This window comes from Ranitomeya imitator, chromosome 4 (genome assembly GCF_032444005.1).
Source record: "Ranitomeya imitator isolate aRanImi1 chromosome 4, aRanImi1.pri, whole genome shotgun sequence".
NCBI lineage: Eukaryota > Metazoa > Chordata > Amphibia > Anura > Dendrobatidae > Ranitomeya > Ranitomeya imitator.
In genome coordinates, this window is record NC_091285.1 from 160224209 (window position 1) to 160243893 (window position 19685).

At 41.9% G+C, this 19685-nt stretch overlaps 1 protein-coding gene across 1 annotated transcript in view; it reads right to left on the reverse strand.

Moving 5' to 3' along the window:
• Window positions 1-19685, reverse strand: part of PRELID2 (PRELI domain containing 2) — a 161330-nt gene that overhangs the window by 133626 nt on the left and 8019 nt on the right. The gene's annotated exons all lie outside the window — the stretch shown is intronic.

Sequence of the window (19685 nt, forward strand, 5' to 3'; positions counted from 1 at the left end):
GACAGGTGAGTATCGGGGGGCTATCTAGGACCCCCTTTCTCTGTCCTCTGATGTGCGATCACATCGGAGGACAGAGAAATTAAAAAGAGATCGTTTTTGTTTTTTTTTTGCGATCGCCGGTAAACGGTTAATTACCGGCGATCGCAAATACAGGGGGTCGGTAAAAAAAAAACCCGAATCATGTTCTCTGGGGTCTCGGCTACCCCCGGCAGCCGAGACCCCGGAGAAAATCCGACTCTGGGGGGCGCTATTCACTTTTCCACAGCGCCGTTAACGGCGCTGTGGTTTAAGTACCCTTAGCGGCCGCCGTTAAAAGGCGTATCGGCGGTCGCTAAGGAGTTAAGGCTAGCATATAGGACAACAGTTGTAATGATAGGCGTGAAAGAATAAGATGTGCCTAATTCATTAAGACATGTACACCACTTACTAAATCAATGGATTGCGCCTCTGCAGAACTATTACTCGAGTCAGTGACAGTACCATTTCTGATGTGATGAATGTCGCCACTTTTAACCCCTTTACCCCCAAGGGTGGTTTGCACGTCAATGACCGGGCCAATTTTTACAAATCTGACTACTGTCCCTTTATGAGGTTATAACTCTGGAACGCTTCAACGGATCCTGGTGATTCTGACAAAGTTTTCTCGTGACATATTGTACTTCACGATAGTGGTAACATTTCTTTGATATTACCTGCGTTTATTTGTGAAAAAAAAAAAAGGAAATTTGGCGAAAATTTCGCAATTTTCCAACTTTTAATTTTTATGCCCTTAAATCACAGAGATATGTCACACAAAATACTTAATAAGTAACATTTCCCACATGTCTACTTTATATCAGCACAATTTTGGAACCAAAATTTTTTTTGTTAGGGAGTTATAAGGGTTAAAGTTGACCAGCAATTTCTCATTTTTACAACACCATTTTATTTTAGGGACCACATCTCATTTGAAGTCATTTTGAGGGGTCTATATGATAGAAAATGCCCAAGTGCCCAAGTGTGACACCATTCTAAAAACTGCACCCCTCAAGGTGCTCAAAACCACATTCAAGAAGTTTATTAACCCTTCAGGTGTTTCACAGGAATTTTTGGAATGTTTAAATAAAAATGAACATTAACGTTTTTTCACAAAAAATTTACTTCAGCGCCAATTTGTTTTATTTTACCAAGGGTAACAGGAGAAAATGGACCCCAAAAGTTGTTGTACAATTTGTCCTGAGTACGCCGATACCCCATATGTGGGGGTAAACCACTGTTTGGGCGCATGACAGAGCTCGGAAGCGAAGGAGCGCCATTTGACTTTTCAATGCAAAATTGACAGGAATTGAGATGGGACGCCATGTCGCGTTTGGAGAGCCACTGATGTGCCTAAACATTGAAACCCCCCACAACTGACACCATTTTGGAAAGTAGACCCCCTAAGGAACTTATCTGGAGGTGTGGTGAGTACTTTGACCCACCAAGTGCTTCACAGAAGTATATAATGCAGAACCGTAAAAATAAAAAAATAAAAAAATCATATTTTCACAAAAATTATCTTTTCGCCCCCAATTTTTTATTTTCCCGAGGGTAACAGGAGAAATTGGACTCCAAAAGTTGTTGTCCAATTTGTCCCGAGTACGCCAATACCCCATATGTGGGGGGGGAACCACCGTTTGGGTGCATGGGAGGGTTCGGAAGGGAAGGAGCGCCATTTGGAATGCAGACTTAGATGGAATGGTCTGCAGGCGTCACATTGCATTTGCAGAGCTCCTAATGTACCTAAACAGTAGAAACCCCCCACAAGTGACCACATATTGGAAACTAGACCCCCAGGGAACTTATCTAGATGTGTTGTGAGAACTTTGAACCCCCAAGTGTTTCACTACAGTTTATAACGCAGAGCTGTGAAAATAAAAAATATCTTTTTTCCCCCCCCCCACAAAAATTATTTTTTAGCCCCCAGTTTTGTATTTTCCTAAGGGTAACAGGAGAAATTGGACCCCAAAAGTTGTTGTCCAATTTGTCCTGAGTACGCTGATACTGCATATGTTGGGGTAAACTCCTGTTTGGGCGCACGGGAGAGCTCAGAAGGGAAGGAGCACTGTTTTACATTTTCAATGCAGAATTGGCTGGAATTGAGATCAGACGCCATGTCGCGTTTGGAGAGCCCCTGATGTGCCTAAACAGTGGAAACCCCCCAATTATAACTGAAACCCTAATCCAAACACACCCCTAACCCTAATCCCAACGGTAACCCTAACCACACCTCTAACCCAGACACACCCCTAACCCTAATCCCAACCCTATTCCCAACAGTAAATGTAATCCAAACCCTAACTTTAGCCCCAACCCTAACTGTAGCCTTAACCGTAGCCATAACCCTAGCCCCAACCGGAAAATGGAAATAAATACATTTTTTTAATTGTTTTATTTTTCCCTAACTAAGGGGGTGATGACGGGGGGGTTTGATTTACTTTTATAGCGAGTTATTTAGCGGATTTTTATGATTGGCAGCCGTCACACACTGAAAGACGCTTTTTATTGCAAAAAAATATTTTTTGCGTTACCACATTTTGAGAGCTATAATTTTTCCATATTTTGGTCCAGAGTCATGTGAGATCTTGTTTTTTGCGGGACGAGTTGACGATTATATTGGTAACATTTTCGGGCACGTGACATTTTTTGATCGCTTTTTATTCTGATTTTTATGAGGCAGAATGACCGAAAACCAGCTATTCATGAATTTCTTTTGGGGGAGGCGTTTATACCGTTCGGCGTTTGGTAAAATGGATAAAGCAGTTTTATTCTTCAGGTCAGTACGATTACAGCGATACCTCATTTAGATTTTTTTTATGTTTTGGCGCTTTTATACGATAAAAACCATTTTATTGAAAAAATAATTATTTTTGCATCGCTTTATTCTGAGGACTATAACTTTATTTTTTCGCTGATGATGCTGTATGGCGGCTCGTTTTTTGTGGGACAAGTTGACATTTTCAGCGGTACCATGGTTATTTATATATCTCTTTTTGATCGCGTGTTATTCCACTTTTTGTTCGGCGGTATGATAAAGCGTTGTTTTTTTGCCTCTTTTTTTCTTACGGTGTTTACTGAAGGGCTTAACTTAGTGGGACAGGTTTATAGGTTGGGTCGTTACGGACGCGGCGATACTAAATATGTGTACATTTGTTTGTTTTTTTTATTTAGATAAAGAAATGTATTTATGGGAATGATTTTTTTTTTTTTTTTAACCCCTTCATGACCGGGGGATTTTTCGTTTTTCCGTGTTCGTTTTTCGCTCCCCTCCTTCCCAGAGCCATAACTTTTATATTTTTCTGTCAATTTGGCCATGTGAGGGCTTATTTTTTGCGGGACGAGTTGTACTTTTGAACGACATCATTGGTTTTAGCATGTCGTGTACTAGAAAACGGGAAAAAAATTCCAAGTGCGGTGAAATTGCAAAAAAAGTGCAATCCCACATTGGTTTTTTGTTTGGCTTTTTTGCTAGGTTCACTAAATGCTAAAACTGACCTGCCATTATGATTCTCCAGGTCATTACGAGTTCATAGACACCAAACATGACTAGGTTATTTTTTATCTAAGTGGTGAAAAAAAATTCCAAACTTTGCTAAAAAAAAAAAAAAAAAAAAAAATTGCGCCATTTTCCGTCATCTGGGGTCGGTTGAGGGCTTATTTTTTGCGTGCCGAGATGACGTTTTTAATGATAGCATTTCGGTGCAGATACGTTCTTTTGATCGCCCGTTATTGCATTTTAATGCAATGTCGCGGCGACCAAACAAATGTAATTCTGGCGTTTCTAATTTTTTTCCCGCTACGCTGTTTAGCGATCAGGTTAATACTTTTTTTTAATTGATAGATCGGGCGATTCTGAGTGCGGCGATACCAAATATGCGTAGATTTGATATTTTTTTTATTGATTTATTTTGATTGGGGCGAAAGGGGGGCGATCTAAACTTTTATGTTTTTTTTTATTTTTTTCACATTTTTTTAAACTTTTTTTTTTTTTTTTTTTTTTTTTTACCTTTGCCATGCTTCAATAGCCTCCATGAGAGGCTAGAAGCAGGCACAACTCGATCGGCTCAGCTACATAGCAGCGATCTGCTGATCGCTGCTATGTAGCAGAATTGCACGTGTGCTGTGAGCGCCGACCACAGGGTGGCGCTCACAGCGACGGGCAATCAGTAACCATAGAGGTCTCAAGGACCTCTATGGTTACCATTCACAAGCATCGCCGACCCCCGATCATGTGACGGGGGTCGGCGATGACGTCATTTCCGGCCGCAAGCGGTAGTTAAATGCCGCTGTCTGCGTTTGACAGCGGCATTTAACTAGTTAATAGGTGCGGGCAGATCGCGATTCTGCCCGCGCCTATTACGGGCACATGTCAGCTGTTCAAAACAGCTGACATGTCCCGGCTTTGGTGCGGGCTCACCGCGGAGCCCTGCATCAAAGCAGGGGAGCCGGCGTCGGATGGTATAGTACGTCCGATGCCGGTAAGGGGTTAACCACGTGGAAATTTTTTTTTTTTTTACTTTTTTACTTTGTCCCAGGGAGGGACATCACAGGTCACTGATCTGACAGTTTGCACAGCACTCTGTCAGATCAGTGATCTGACTTCGAGCACTGCAGGCTTCACAGTGCCTGCTCCGAGCAGGCACTTGGTAAGCCACCTCCCTCCCTGCAGGACCCGGATGCCGCGGCCATCTTGGATCCGGGCCTTATACAGGGAGGGAGGTAAGGAGACCCTCGCAGCAACGCGATCACATCGCGTTGCTGCGGGGGTCTCAGGGAAGCCCGCAGGGAGTCCCCTCCCTGCGCGACGCTTCCCTATACCGCCGGCACACCGCGATCATGTTTGATCGCGGTGTGCCGGGGGCAGTCCGTGACTGCTCCTGGAACATTGTGCCGGATGTCAGCTGCGATATGTCAGCTGCGATAGGCAGCTGACACCCGGCCGCGATCAGCCGCGCTCCACCCGTGAGCGCGGCCGATCGCTATGACGTACTATCCCGTCAAGGGTCAGATAGGCCCAGGGCACCTCGACGGGATAGTACGTCTAAGGTCAGAGAGGGGTTAAATTCATTTGTTAAGCAGGAATAACCACTTTCGTGAAAGTGGCATGAAAACGCTAAGTCTAATTTCATTTTTGCAACTTCGCACGGCACAAAAATTTTGCGACTTTTCAAAGTGTTTTATGCCAGAATTCAGGTGTACAAATGTTGATGAATCGGGGCCCGAATTTTTCTCACAGATACATTTGTAAGCAATAAGTACAAATATCAGAAAAAAAATTAATTTGCTCTAATTCACATATCAGTATTTTGGCCATTGTTTCATCAGTATTGTAGGCCAAAACCAGGAGGGTCTCAAAAACATAGAACAAGTCTAAATCTTTAATCATATCTTCCTTTGACAGTTCCACTCCTAGTTTTGGCCTACAAATAGAGATGAATCATATCTCGACAGATGAATTCTGTTTGAATGTCTGTTACTTTCAGGCATATACATATTTTTCTAATTTTGGTTATAGACATTACCACAACAAAAACAATTCAGATGCAGTTGAAGTTCAGACTTTCAGCTTTCATTTGAGGGTATCCACATTAAAATTATCTGCTGGTGGCCGGAGTCACACTACAGCAAGATACGACCACACAGCAATACATGGAGCCACACGCTCTGCTCCGGAGTGCCGTTGCCAGAGCTTGTTTTTAACCTGCGAGACTTGGCCGTATCTTGCTGTAGTGTGACTCCGGCCTAATTCAGAATGACATAATGAAGGGATTGCCCACACCTATCCATGAAATAGCCTTGGAGTCAATTGTCCAATTACTTTTGGTCCCTTTAAAACAGGGTGGCACATTTTGAGATGAAACTCCTAAACCCTTCATCCAATTTTAATGTGGATACCCTCAAATGAAAGCTGAAAGTCTGAACTTCAACTGCATCTGAATTGTTTTGTGTAAAATTCATTGTGGTAATGTCTATAACCAAAATTAGAAAAATTATGTCTCTGTCCAAATATATATGGACTTAACTGTATACCGTATTTATCCTCCTTTGCAGAATAGGTGGATGGCTAGACACAGATCTAGACTGCTCCACCCCAGCCTACTATTCATTAATGGTCACCAACTTAGTATACTGATAATCACATCATTGAAAGTCTGCCAAGTTCAGGTCAGGAGATCCGAGGTTAGTCCTCAAATACTGTCCAGAAAAGGGGGTTGCTGGCAGTACTCACTGAGCGGGACACACATTCAAAATCTCCAAGGAACCCACTCGGAAGCAAAGCAGCATATAGACAAGAAGACAGTGTCCAATCCAGGGTGATCAATTCCAAAAGGTAAAGTGTATTCCGTCACCAAGTGAACGTGTTCTAGGTCGTTATCAGCAGGGCTGTGGAGTCGGTAAGCCAAACCTCCAACTCAGACTTCTCAATTTCCAGGACACCGACTCCACCAAAATGGGCTCCGACTCCCACTCCACAGCCCTGTTTGTCAAGTACAAATAATAAAACGCAGGATCGGCTTATAGTGTGGTTTACAAACCTACACCAATCACTACAAAGACCAAACCCTTTCATACATAGCACAACAAATACAAAAATATTTTGAAAGTCATGGTCCGTACTTGGACTTCGATATACGATCGTGAATGAAGCCTTACGTGAACTGCACACTGCATCTGTGCACTTATGCTTTTATGCTATATGCACACACTGCAGATTTGACTGCGGATCTGCAGCTGTTTTCCCATGCAATTTACAGTACCATGTAAACCTATGGAAAACCAAATCTGCAGTACCCATGCTGTGGAAGATACAGCGCGGAAATGTTGCATTGTATTTTCCGCAGCATGTCAATTCTTTGTGCGGAATTCGCAGCGGTTTACACCTGCTCCTCAATAGGAATCCGCAGGTGTAAAACCGCAGGTGAAATCCGCACAAAAAAAACGCAGGAAATCCGAGGTTAATCCGCAGTGTGTTTTACCTGTGGATTTAGCAAAAACTGTGAGGAAAAATCCGCGCATGAATCCGCACATAGCCTTACTCTATGTTGGGGACTTTTCCCATCGACTCTTCACCAGACAGAAGCCACAGATGTGCCATTTTGGCTTCCATTTGGCCAGTACATGTCTGTATACCATTTAACTGTAGGGAAAGCACACTAGACAGTACTTTCCTATACAGAGATCCATGTATACCATGAAAATGCATTATTTTAGAATGGGTTCCTAGGCATTCTGACTGGTCACTGCTGGGTGTATACATTCCGAGCATAAATACTAGTGATGAGCGAATATACTCGTTACTTGAGATTTCCTGAGCACGCTCGGGTGCCCTCCGAGTATTTTTTAGGGCTCGGAGATTTAGTTGTTTTCTTCACCTCAGCTGAATGATTTACATCTGTTACCCAGCTTGATCACATGTGGGGATTGCTCGAGAAATCTCGAGTAACGAGTATATTCGCTCATCACTAATACCCAACATAAATGCAATGTGTCACCAGTCTTACACACCCCAACTTTCCAAAATTCGGAGCACAATTAAGATTGTGTCACATAGCTAGCTTGTCTTCAAAGAAAACAAAATGTAACATGGTGAAATGATGTGGAAGTATTCCGAACGGCCAGAAGACTGTACAAGAGTAACACAGAACGGTATCCGACAACATCACTTAAAATTCCAGCTGCATCTTCCAGTCCACAGTTATAGACCTTGTGAGACCTGAACGAGTGGGATTTATGGTCCTGTCTTCAAGGTGAACTTCTCATCTTTTATGTACTGTTTCATGACATATGCTCTGAAGAGCCGACTGAGGAGACATTCGCTCATGGCAACAATGCTTTAATAAAGATGCCGTCAAATACCGCCAGCATTGTCACACTAAATAAATGCAAAAGACACACCGAGGGGACATTTCAATGCAAAATAACACAGGTAACAGGCTCGTCTCAATTACTAAGCAGAGAGTGTCCTTGGCATGTGTTTACTGCAAGACCAACTTATGAAAGGTATAACCGAAGCATTAACCACATTCTACTCAATCATCCTAAAAATCTAAATGATGATTAATGCTCCAAAACCAAAGAGCTATCCATTCAGCTGTTTTAATGGCACTGTCTGGAGGAACTAATGTCATTTTATGGCATCGGAAGATGAGCTCGTCACACCCAATACTTGTAGAAAGTTTATCAAGACAGAATAAGGCCTCATGCAGATGACCAGAGAAAATCGGACATGTGCCATCAGACTTTGAAACCACACTGACCCAAGTTATTCAATAGGGCCGTTCACATGAATAATTTTTTTTCCAGTTCAGATTGTCTGAGAAAAAAAAAAAAAGTTTTCTGGTTTATCTGCAGTCACCCTATATGGGATCTGTCATCAGATTTTTGCTGCCCCATCTGAGAGCAGCTAAACGTAGGGGCAGAGATCAAGACTAAAGCAATGGGTTAGCAGAATACCAGAGGATACAACCACAAGGAGAACATACATGGATAAGCTATCAACACAGAGCACCAGACAATTGTTTTAACCCTATAAAGACTTCCGATATGCATTTTAACGACACTTTGGAATAGATATATAGCGACAGCAGTACTCGAGTGGTTAACAGACCCCCTTTGGCAGGATCGACCCCCTGCAATCGTAATCACAGGTGCTGATCATTGCTATGGTACCCTGAGGTCTTCTGATGACCCAAGGGTACGGTGGCCTGTAATATCTGGCTATAAGCAGGGTCTAACAGGCTGAATCAGTGACAGGTCTCCAGCACTGCAGTGTACGAATACTTCAGTGCATGAGACTAGTGATCAAAGCAAAAATTATACATCTCCCACAGTGGGGTTAGGTGATAAGTAAGAAAAGTCAAATAAAATATGTAATAGATTTTTTTTAAAAACGCCCACACAAAATGCCATTTTTTGAGTACAAATGCAGCCTTTGTGATAGTGTGAATTTTTTTTTTTTTTTAAATTGCTCTATTAACCCCTTCATGACCCAGCCTATTTTGACCTTAATGACCTGGCCGTTTTTTGCAATTCTGACCAGTGTCCCTTTATGAGGTAATAACTCAGGAACGCTTCAATGGATCCTAGCGGTTCTGAGATTGTTTTTTCGTGACATATTGGGCTTCATGATAGTGGTAAACTTAGGTCAATAAATTCTGTGTTTATTTGTGATAAAAACGGAAATTTGGTGAAAATTTTGAAAATGTCGCAGTTTTCACATTTTGAATTTTTATTCTGTTAAACCAGAGAGTTATGTGACACAAAATAGTTAATAAATAACATTTCCCACACGTCTACTTTACATCAGCACAATTTTGGAAACAAAATTTTTTTTTGCTAGGAAGTTATAAGGGTTAAAATTTGAGCAGCGATTTCTCATTTTTACAACGAAATTTACAAAACCATTTTTTCTTTTTTTTTTTAGGGACCGCCTCACATTTGAAGTCAGTTTGAGGGGTCTATATGGCTGAAAATACCCAAAAGTGACACCATTCTAAAAACTGCACCCCTCAAGGTGCACAAAACCACATTCAAGAAGTTTATTAACCCTTCAGGTGCTTCACAGCAGCAGAAGCAACATGGAAGGAAAAAATGAACATTTAACTTTTTAGTCACAAAAATGATTTTTCAGCAACAATTTTTTTATTTTCCCAATGGTAAAAGGAGAAACTGAACAACGAAAGTTGTTGTCCAATTTGTCCCGAGTACGCTGATCCCTCATATGTGGGGGTAAACCACTGTTTGGGCGCACGGCAGGGCTTGGAAGGGAAGGAGCGCCATTTGACTTTTTGAATGAAAAATTGGCTGCACTCTTTAGCGGACACCATGTCACGTTTGGAGAGCCCCCGTGTGCCTAAAAATTGGAGCTCCCCCACAAGTGACCCCATTTTGGAAACTAGACGCCCCAAGGATTGGCACCGACTTTCATGACGCATACGCTGTGTCACAGGTCGGGAAGGGGTTAAAAAAAAAAGGAAAGGTTACAGCTCTTATTTGTTTTTAGTCTATAAAAATAAGCAAAGCATTAAAAAAATAAAAAAAAAAACAACACCATTTAAATCTTGTTTCACTGTAATTACTGACCCAAAGAATAAAGTCGCCTAATCACTTTTACCACACAATAGATGAAATAAATGAAAATAACTGAATCTCTGGTTTTATTCATTATGCGTCCGAAAATCTAAATAGAAAGGAATTAAAAAAAAAAAAAAATTATGTACCACAAAATGGTACCAAATACATCTGCAACTTGTTGCACAAAAAATAAGCACTCATACAGCCGTTTGCTAAAAATAAAGTTACAGCTCTCATTAAATCGAGAAAAAAAAAAAAAATGTATGTATGTATGCATGCACGCATACATATATACACTAGATGGTGGCCCGATTCTAGCGCATCGGGTATTCTAGAATATGTATTTATGTATGTATATAGCAGCCACATAGTATATAGCACAGGCCACGTAGTATATAGGAGCCATGTAGTATATAGCGGACAAATACTACGTGGCCTGTGCTATATACTATGTGGCTGCTATATACATACATATTGTAGAATACCCGATGCGTTAATACAGGCCACGCAATATAAAACAGTGGCCACGCAGTATATAACACAGCCCACACAGTATATAGCAGCCACGCAGTAGTATATAACCCAGGCCACACAGTATATAACACTGGCCACATAATATAAAGCACAGCCCACACAGTATATAGCAGCCATGTAGTATATAACACTGCCCATGCAGTATATAGCAGCCACGTAGTATATAACAGTGGCCACGTAATATATAGCACAGCCCACGCAGTATAGAACAGCCCACATAGTATATAACACTGCATATGTAGTATACAGCAGCCACGCGGTATCTAACAGTCCACGTAGTATACAGCAGTGTGGGCACCATATCCCTGTTAAAAAAAAAAAAAAAAAATTAAAATAAAAAATAGTTACCGGTATATACTCACCCACGGGGATCCAGCAAACCTCTGGCGATGCGTGCGCGGCTGCCGCCATCTTCCGTTCCCAGGATGCATTGCGAAATTACCCAGATGACTTAGCGGTCTCACGAGACCGCTAAGTCTTCTTGGTAATTTCGCAATGCATCGCCGGGAACGGAAGATGGCGGCAGGCGCGAGCACACAGTCGGACAACGGAGGGTGAGAATTGCAGGTTTTTTGTTTTATTATTTTGAAACATTAGATCTTTTTACTATTGATGCCGCATAGGCAGCATCAATAGTAAAAAGTTGGGGAGACACAGGGTTAATAGCAGCGGTTACGGAGTGCGTTACCCACGGCATAACACGGTCCATTACCGCCGACATTAACCCTGTGTGAGCGGTGACCGGAGGGGAGTATGCGGGCGCCGGGCACTGACTGCAGGAGTAAGGAGTGGCCATTTTCTTCCGGACTGTGCCCGTCGCTGATTGGTCGTGGCTGTTTTGCCGCGACCAATCAGCAACTTGGATTTCCATGACAGACAGAGGCCGCGACCAATGAATATTCGTGAGAGAGAGAAGGAAAGACAGAAAGACGGAAGTGACCCTTAGACAAATATAATTATACTAGCTGAAGAGCCCGGCGTTGCCTGGGCATAGTAAATATCTGTGGTTAGTTATAGCACGTCACTTCTCTTATTTTCCCATCCCGCCTCTCATTTTCCCAATCACATCTCTCATTTTCTCCCTCACTCCTCTCATTCCCCCCTAACACTTGTCATTTCAACCTCACATCTGTCATTTTCTGATCACTCCATTATTTTTCCTCACTCCTCTCATTTTGCACTCACACCTTTTCATTTTCACCTCACACCTCTCATTTTCACCTCATCACCTCAGTATATACATGTTTGTCATCTCCCTTATATATAGTATACATCTGTATGTCATCTCCTGTATATAGTATATACCTGTATGTCATCTCCCCTGTATATATTATATACCTGCTGTGTGTCATCTCCCCTATATATAGTATATACCTGAATGTCATCTCCTTCAATATATAGTATATACCTGTATGTCATCTCCTTCTATATATAGTTTATACCTGTATGTCATCTCCTCCTGTATATAGTATATACCTGCATGTCATCTTCTATATATAGCATATACCTGTATGTCATCTCCTCCTGTATATAGTATATACCTGTGTGTCATCTCCTCCTGTATATAGTATATACCTGTATGTCATCTCCTCCTGTATATATATATATATGTACCTGTATGTCATCTCCTCCTCTATATAGTATATACCTGTGTGTCATCTCTCCTGTATATAGTATATACCTGTGTGTCATCTCCTCCTGTATTAGACCTCATTCACACGTTATGTGCTCAGTATTTTTACCTCAGTATTTGTAAGCTAAATTGGCAGCCTGATAAATCCCCAGCCAGCAGGAAGCCCTCCCCCTGGCAGTATATATTAGCTCACACATACACATAATAGACAGGTCATGTGACTGACAGCTGCCGTATTTCCTTTATGGTACATTTGTTGTAGTTTGTCTGCTTATTAATCAGATTTTTATTTTTGAAGGATAAGACCAGACTTGTGTGTGTTTTAGGGCGAGTTTCGTTTGTCAAGTTGTGTGTGTTGAGTTGCGTGTGGCGACATGTATGTAGCGACTTGTGAGATGAGTTGTGTGTGGCAACATGCGTGTAGCAACTTTTTGTGTGTCGAGTTGCATGTGACAGGTTAGTGTAGCAACTTGTGTGCAGCAAGTTTTGCTCATGGCGAGTTTTGCACGTGGCGAGTTTTGTGTGGTGCCTTGTGAGTATGTGCAAGTTTTGTGTGAAGAAATTTTGCATGTGTTGCAACTTTTGTGCATGTGGCAATTTTTCCGCATGTGCAAGTTTTGCGTGTGGCGAGTTTTCCATGAGGTGAGTTTTGCACTTGTGGCGAGTTTTGCAAGAGCCTAGTTTTTGCATGTGGCGAGTTCTGCGCGTGGCGAGTTTTGAGCGGCGACTTTTGTGTTTCGACTTTTATGTGGCGAGGTTGGAGAATGTGTGGTGAAATGTGCTGAGGGTGATATGTGTTCAAGCACGTGGAAGTGTGTGGCGCATTTTGTGTGTGTGTTCATATCCCCGTGTGTGGGGAGTATCCCATGTCGGGGCCCCACCTTAGCAACTGTACGGTATATACTCTTTGGCGCCATCGCTCTCATTCTTTAAGTCCCCCTTGTTAACATCTGGCAGCTGTCAATTTGCCTCCAACACTTTTCCTTTTTTCATTTTTTCCCATTATGTAGATAGGGGCAAAATTGTTTGGTGAATTGGAATGCGCGGGGTTAAAATTTCACCTCACAACATAGCCTATGACGCTCTCGGGGTCCAGACGTGTGACTGTGCAAAATTTTGTGGCTGTAGCTGCGACGGTGCAGATGCCAATCCCGGACATACATACATACATACATACACACACACACACACACATTCAGCTTTATATAGTAGATATACGGTATCTTATAAAAAAGAATTTTTACTGTGTGATTGTAGCAAAACATAAAAAAACCCGATATAAATCTGGTGCCAACCTGAAGAATAAAGCAGTCTCATCACTTATACCGCACAATGAACAGGGAAAAAATAAAAATAGGAACTAAAATCAGAATAAGGTTTGGTCTACATTTATCCTGTGCTGTCCGCTGAGCGCTTACATCAGGGTCTCCGTGTAAGGCTGTGTGCACACGTTGCGGTTTTTCCCGATAAAAACGCTATAAAACCACATACAATAAGCATCCCATCATTTAGAATGAATTCCGCATGTTTTGTGCACATGATGCGTTTTTTTCGCTGAAAACGCATCGCGGAAAAAAACGCAGCATGTTCATTAATTTTCCGTTTTTTTTTTTTTCGGATTTCCTACTCCAAAATGCATTGGGAAGTGTCCGGAAAAAACCGCGTCAAAACCGCGGCAAAAACGCATGCGGTTTTCTTGCGGATTTCTTGCAGAAAATGGCCGGAATTCTCAGGAATTTTTTGCAAGAAATCCTGAACGTGTGCACATAGCCTAAATCCCCAGAACTGCGATTGAGACAAATCCCCAGACGGAACCACTTGCTTAAGAGGCAGAGGGTGTCCCTTTGGACTCAGTCTAGTCTCTGTCCCGGGGGTGTCCCATTATTTTAGGTGTCTTATTAGAGCACAAGTGTAGATGCCAAAGTGTCTCCATTTGCTTCATCATGTTGGGCGGTACCATCGGGGGTTCTAGTCTAATTTTTGGAGGATGGAGGATTTACAATTCTGACGAAAGTGCTCAGCATAGAACACATGAATGTGATCCCAGCCTTATTCTGAAAGCAATCAAAAAAATATTACCAATAAAATCCCCAACTTACCTCACTCAAAACAAGCCACCCACTCAGGTTCATCATTTGTCACTGGAAATATAGAGGTTTCCACATTATTGGTAGAGCAAAGACTCCGGAAAAACGACATTGCCGATAATGATCCCGAGCACACCGCCAAGGCAATGAAGGAGCGGCTTTGTAAGAAGCATATGAAGGTCCTGGAGTGGCCTAGCCAGTCTCCAGATCTCAACCCCATAGAAAACCTTTGGAGGGAAATGAAAGTCCGTGTTGCGCAAAGACAGGCCCAAAACATCACTGCTCTAGAGGAGATCTGCATGGAGGAATGGGCCAACATACTACCAACAGTGTGTGCCAACCTTGTGGAGACTTAAAGAAAACGTTTGACCTCTGTCATTGCCAACAAAGGATATAGAGCTCTGGCAAAAATTAAGAGACCACGACATTAAATTCCTGTCGTGGCCAACCCAATCTCCGGACCTGAACCCCAATGAAAACCTCTGGGATGTAATCAAGAGGATGATGGATAGTCACAAGCCATCAAACAAAGAAGAACTGCCTACATTTTTATGCCAGAAGTAGGGAGAAAGACTGGTGGAAAGCATGCCAAGACGCATGAAAGCTGTGATTAAAAATTATGGTTGTTCCACAAAAGATTAATTTCTGAACTTTTCCTGAGTTAAAACATTAGTATTTTTGTTTCTAAGTTATCATGAACTTAATTTATTTGCATTATTTGAGGTCTGAAGGCACTGTTTGTTTTTTTTTTTTTTAATTTTGACCATTTTTTTTTTTATGAAAAGGAGAAAATACAAAATGTATTGCTTGGAAATTAGGAGACATGTCAGCAGTTCATAGAATAAGAACAATTTACACTTTACTCAAAAATACACCTATAAAGAGAAAAATCAGACAAACTGAACATTTTGCAGTGGTCTCTTAAATTTTTGCCAGAGCTGTATAACAAAATATTGAGATTAACTTTTGTTAATGACCTAATACTTATTTTCCACCATAATTTGCAAAATAGATCTTGCCAAATCAGACAAGGTGATTTTCTGATTTTTTTTTTTTCTCATTTTGACTCTCATAGTTGTGGTCTACCTATTATGTCAATTACAAGCCTCTCATCTTTTTAAGTGGGAGAACTTGCCCAATTGGTGGCTAACAATGCTTTTTTCCCCCCCACTATAGGTGTACAAAGGCAGTGTAGGGGCGACAACACAGATATACAGTGGGTATGGAAAGTATTCAGACCCCTTTACATTTTTCCACTTTGTTTTATTGCAGCCATTTGTAAATTCAAGAAAGTTCTTTTTTTTTTTCCTCATTAATGTACACTCTGCACCCCATCTTGACTGAAAACAAAAAAAAAAAAAAAAAAAAAAAACAGAAATGTAGTAATTTTTGCAAATTTATTAAAGAAAACCTGAAACATCACATGGTCATAAGTATTCAGACCCTTTGCTCAGCATTGAGTAGAAGCACCCTTTTCAGCTAGTTGAGTCTTCTTGGGAATGCTGCAACCAGTATTTCACACCTGGATTTGGGAATTCTCTGCCATTCTTCCTTGCAGATCCTCTCCAGTTCTATCAAGTTGGATGGTGAACGTTGGGGGACAGCCATTTTCAGGTCTCTCCAGAGATGCTCAATTGGGTTTAGGTCAGGGCTCTGGCTGGGCCACTCAAGAATGGTCACAGAGTTGTTCTGAAGCCACTCCTTTGTTATTTTAGCTGTGTGCATATGGTCATTGTCTTATTGGGACGTGAACCTTCGGCAAAGTCTGAGGTCTAGACAACTCTTGGAAGAGGTTTTCATCCAGGATATCTCTGTACTTGGCTGCATTCATGTTTCCTTCCATGACAAAAAGTTGTCCAGTCCCAGCAGCAGCTGAAAAAAAAACACCCCCATAGCATGATGCGGCCACCACCATGTTTCACTGTTGGGATTGTATCGGGCATGTGATGAGCAGTGCCTGGTTTTCTCCACACATACCGCTAAGGCCGGCTTCACACTTGCGAGTTTTACGGATGTAAGAGAGCAGAAACTACGTCCGTAAAACTCGCAAAACATACGGCACAATTATTCTCTATGCCCCTGCTCCTATCTGCCGTATTAAACTGATCAGTATTATATGGCTTTCTACGGCCGTAGAAAATCGCAGCATGCTGCGTTTGTCACCGTATTGCGCAAATAAAAGGTCAATGAAAGTCTATGGAAGCCCCAAAAATACGGATCACACACAGACCAGCAGTGTGACTTGCGAGAAATACGCAGCGGTGTTAGCGAGAAAAGCCCGTAATTCATTGCGGTGTACAGTAAAATCACACTGACAGCTTCTAATATAATATAATATAATATAATATAATATAATATAATATAATATAATATAATATAATATAATATAATATAATATAATATAATATAATATAATATAATATAATATAATATAATATAATATAATATAATATAATATAATATATATATATATATATATATATATATATCTCTCTTCCAGCGCTAGACAGCTTTAAAGCCGGTAATTCAATTACCGGCTTTTGCTTTCTCCTTCCTAAAACCCGACATGATATGAGACCTGGTTTACATACAGTAAACCATCTCATATCACCATTTTTTTTGCATATTCCACACTACTAATGTTAGTAGTGTGTATGGCCAAATTTGGCCATTCTAGCTAGTAAATTAAGGGGTTAAATGGCGGAAAAAAATTGGCGTGGGCTCCCGCACAATTTTCTCCGCCAGAGTAGTAAAGCCAGTGACTGAGGGCAGATATTAATAGCCTAGGGCGGGTCCATGGTTATTGCCCCCCCCCCCTGGCTAAAAACATCTGCCCCCAGCCACCCCAGAAAAGGCACATCTGGAAGATGCGCCTATTCTGGCACTTGGCCACTCTCTTCCCATTCTCGTGTAGCGGTGGGATATGGGGTAATGAAGGGTTAATGTCACCTTGCTATTGTAAGGTGACATTAAGCCAGATTAATAATGGAGAGGCGTCAATTATGACACCTATCCATTATTAATCCAATACTAGTAAAGGGTTAAAAAAAATACACAAACACATTAAAAATTATTTTAATGAAATAAAAACAAAGGTTGTTTTAATATTTTATTGAATGCCCAATCCAATCACTGAAGACCCTCGTTCTGTAACAAAAAACGGTAATTAATCTTAACGATAATTGTATTTCCAGGAATCCATCCTGACAGCACCATGGAGGACGTCCTTCTTATACACAGTGGGACAGGAAACACGAGAGTTTAAAAGGACCCTCCCCCTTCCACCCTTCAGTGGCTTTCCAAAGTAACACATCTGGATGGATGCAAACAGAAAATTTATTTTGAACATAACAAGATTAATACAAATGTTACTTCACATAAGTATAACACATATTTGCCATAGGGAGGGAACTATCCGTGCTGTCAGGATGGATTCCTGGAAATACAATTATCGGTAAGATTAATTACCGTTTTCCAGGTCACCACCTGACAGCACCATGGAGAAGTACCAAAGGAAACTTCCTAGACCTAGGGTGGGACTACCGCCTGAAGCACTTTCCTGCCAAAGGCTAACTGAGAAGAAACTACGTCTAATTTGTAGTGTTTTGAAAAAAAGTGGTAATGTTAGACCAAGATGCGGCATTACAAATCTGATCTACTGAGGCCCCCCCTTTTTCGGCCCAAGATGTAGCCATAGCTCTAGATGAATGAGCTTTAAGGCTATCTGGAGGATCTTTTCCCTGTATCTGATAGGTCGTGGAAATAGTGGATCTAATCCACCTGGCAATAGTGGATTTTGATGCCTTTTTTCCCCTATTAGGACCCCCGTACAGGACAAAGAGATTACCATCTTGTCTCCAGGCCCTAGTCATGTCCAAGTATTTCAGTACCGTCTCCCTGACATCTAAGTTATGGAAGAAGGCTTCTTTTTGGTTTTTAGGAGATTGGCAAAAAGACGGAAGAACGACCTCTTGGTTAATATTTGATACAGAGGCTACTTTGGGAAGAAACCCTGGGTCAAGCCTCAAAACCAACCTATCATCAAATATCTGTAGATAAGGGTTTTTGATGGAAAGGGCCTGAAGTTCCCCCAATCTTTTGGCTGATGTAATGGCTACTAAAAACACTGCCTTTAGGGACAGATTAGCGATATTTATATCCTTGTTTATATCAAAGGGCTCTTTGCATAGAACGTTAAGGACTAAATTTAGGTCCCATGGAGGCACAGACTTTCTAAATGGAGGCTTTAGCCTCGAGACCGCTCTAGAAAAACGAGCGATCCAAGGGTGGGCGGCAAGGGAAGAGTCATAAAATACGCTGAGGGCTGCAATTTGAACCCTCAAGGTACTTGGTTTGAGCCCGATCTTAAATCCCTGCTGTAGGAAATCAAGAATTTTGGGTATGTTAGGGTGATCAACATCGATTGTTGTGTCTCCACAAAAACTGCAGAATTTTCTCCAGGTTCTGAGGTATATTGCTGAAGTCACCGGTTTCCTACTTGCTTGTAGAATCGAAATTACTCCTTCTGAAAGGCCTTTTGCCCTTAGGATCTGCTGCTCAGGATCCAAGCTGTTAACCGCAACTTTCCTGGGTTCTGATGGAGGATCGGACCCTGAGAAAGTAAGTCCCCCCTGACTGGAAGATGGTAAGGACTGTCCACTGCCAGCTTCTTTAGAAGGGGGAACCAGCTCCTTCCAGCCCAGAAAGGGACCACCAGGATCACCCGAGCTCTGTCCTCGCAGATTTTCCTGAGTACCCTTGGTACTAATGCCAGAGGGGGAAAGGCGTATAGCAGACCCGAGCTCCACGACTGAGAAAGGGCATCTACCCCTGCTGGATTCTCTTGAGGATTCAGGGAGAAGAAGGTCTTTATCTTTGTATTTCTTCTGGTCGCGAAAAGATCCACGGACGGGGTTCCCCAACGCTGACACAGGGTATCGAAAATTCCGCTGTTCAGTTCCCACTCTATGGGTGATAGTTTTTCCCTGCTCAGAAAATCCGCAACCTGGTTCTTTGAGCCTTCTAAGTGGACTGCTGAAATTGAAAGTACCGAACCTTCTGCCCATTCGAAGATCTGATTCGCCAGACGTTGCAGTTTCGGATGTCTCGGGCCCCCTTGATGGCGAAGAAAAGCTACCACCGTCGTGTTGTCCGATAAGATCTTCAGATGTTTGTTCTTTAATAGGGACCGGGCTGCGCACAGAACCTTCCAAACCGCCTGTAGCTCTCTGTGGTTTCAGGAATTGTTGCTCTCTTCCGAATTCCACTGTCCTTGGTAATATCTTCCGAGTACCTGGCCGCCCCAACCTTGTTGACTTGCATCTGTGGTTACCGTGACT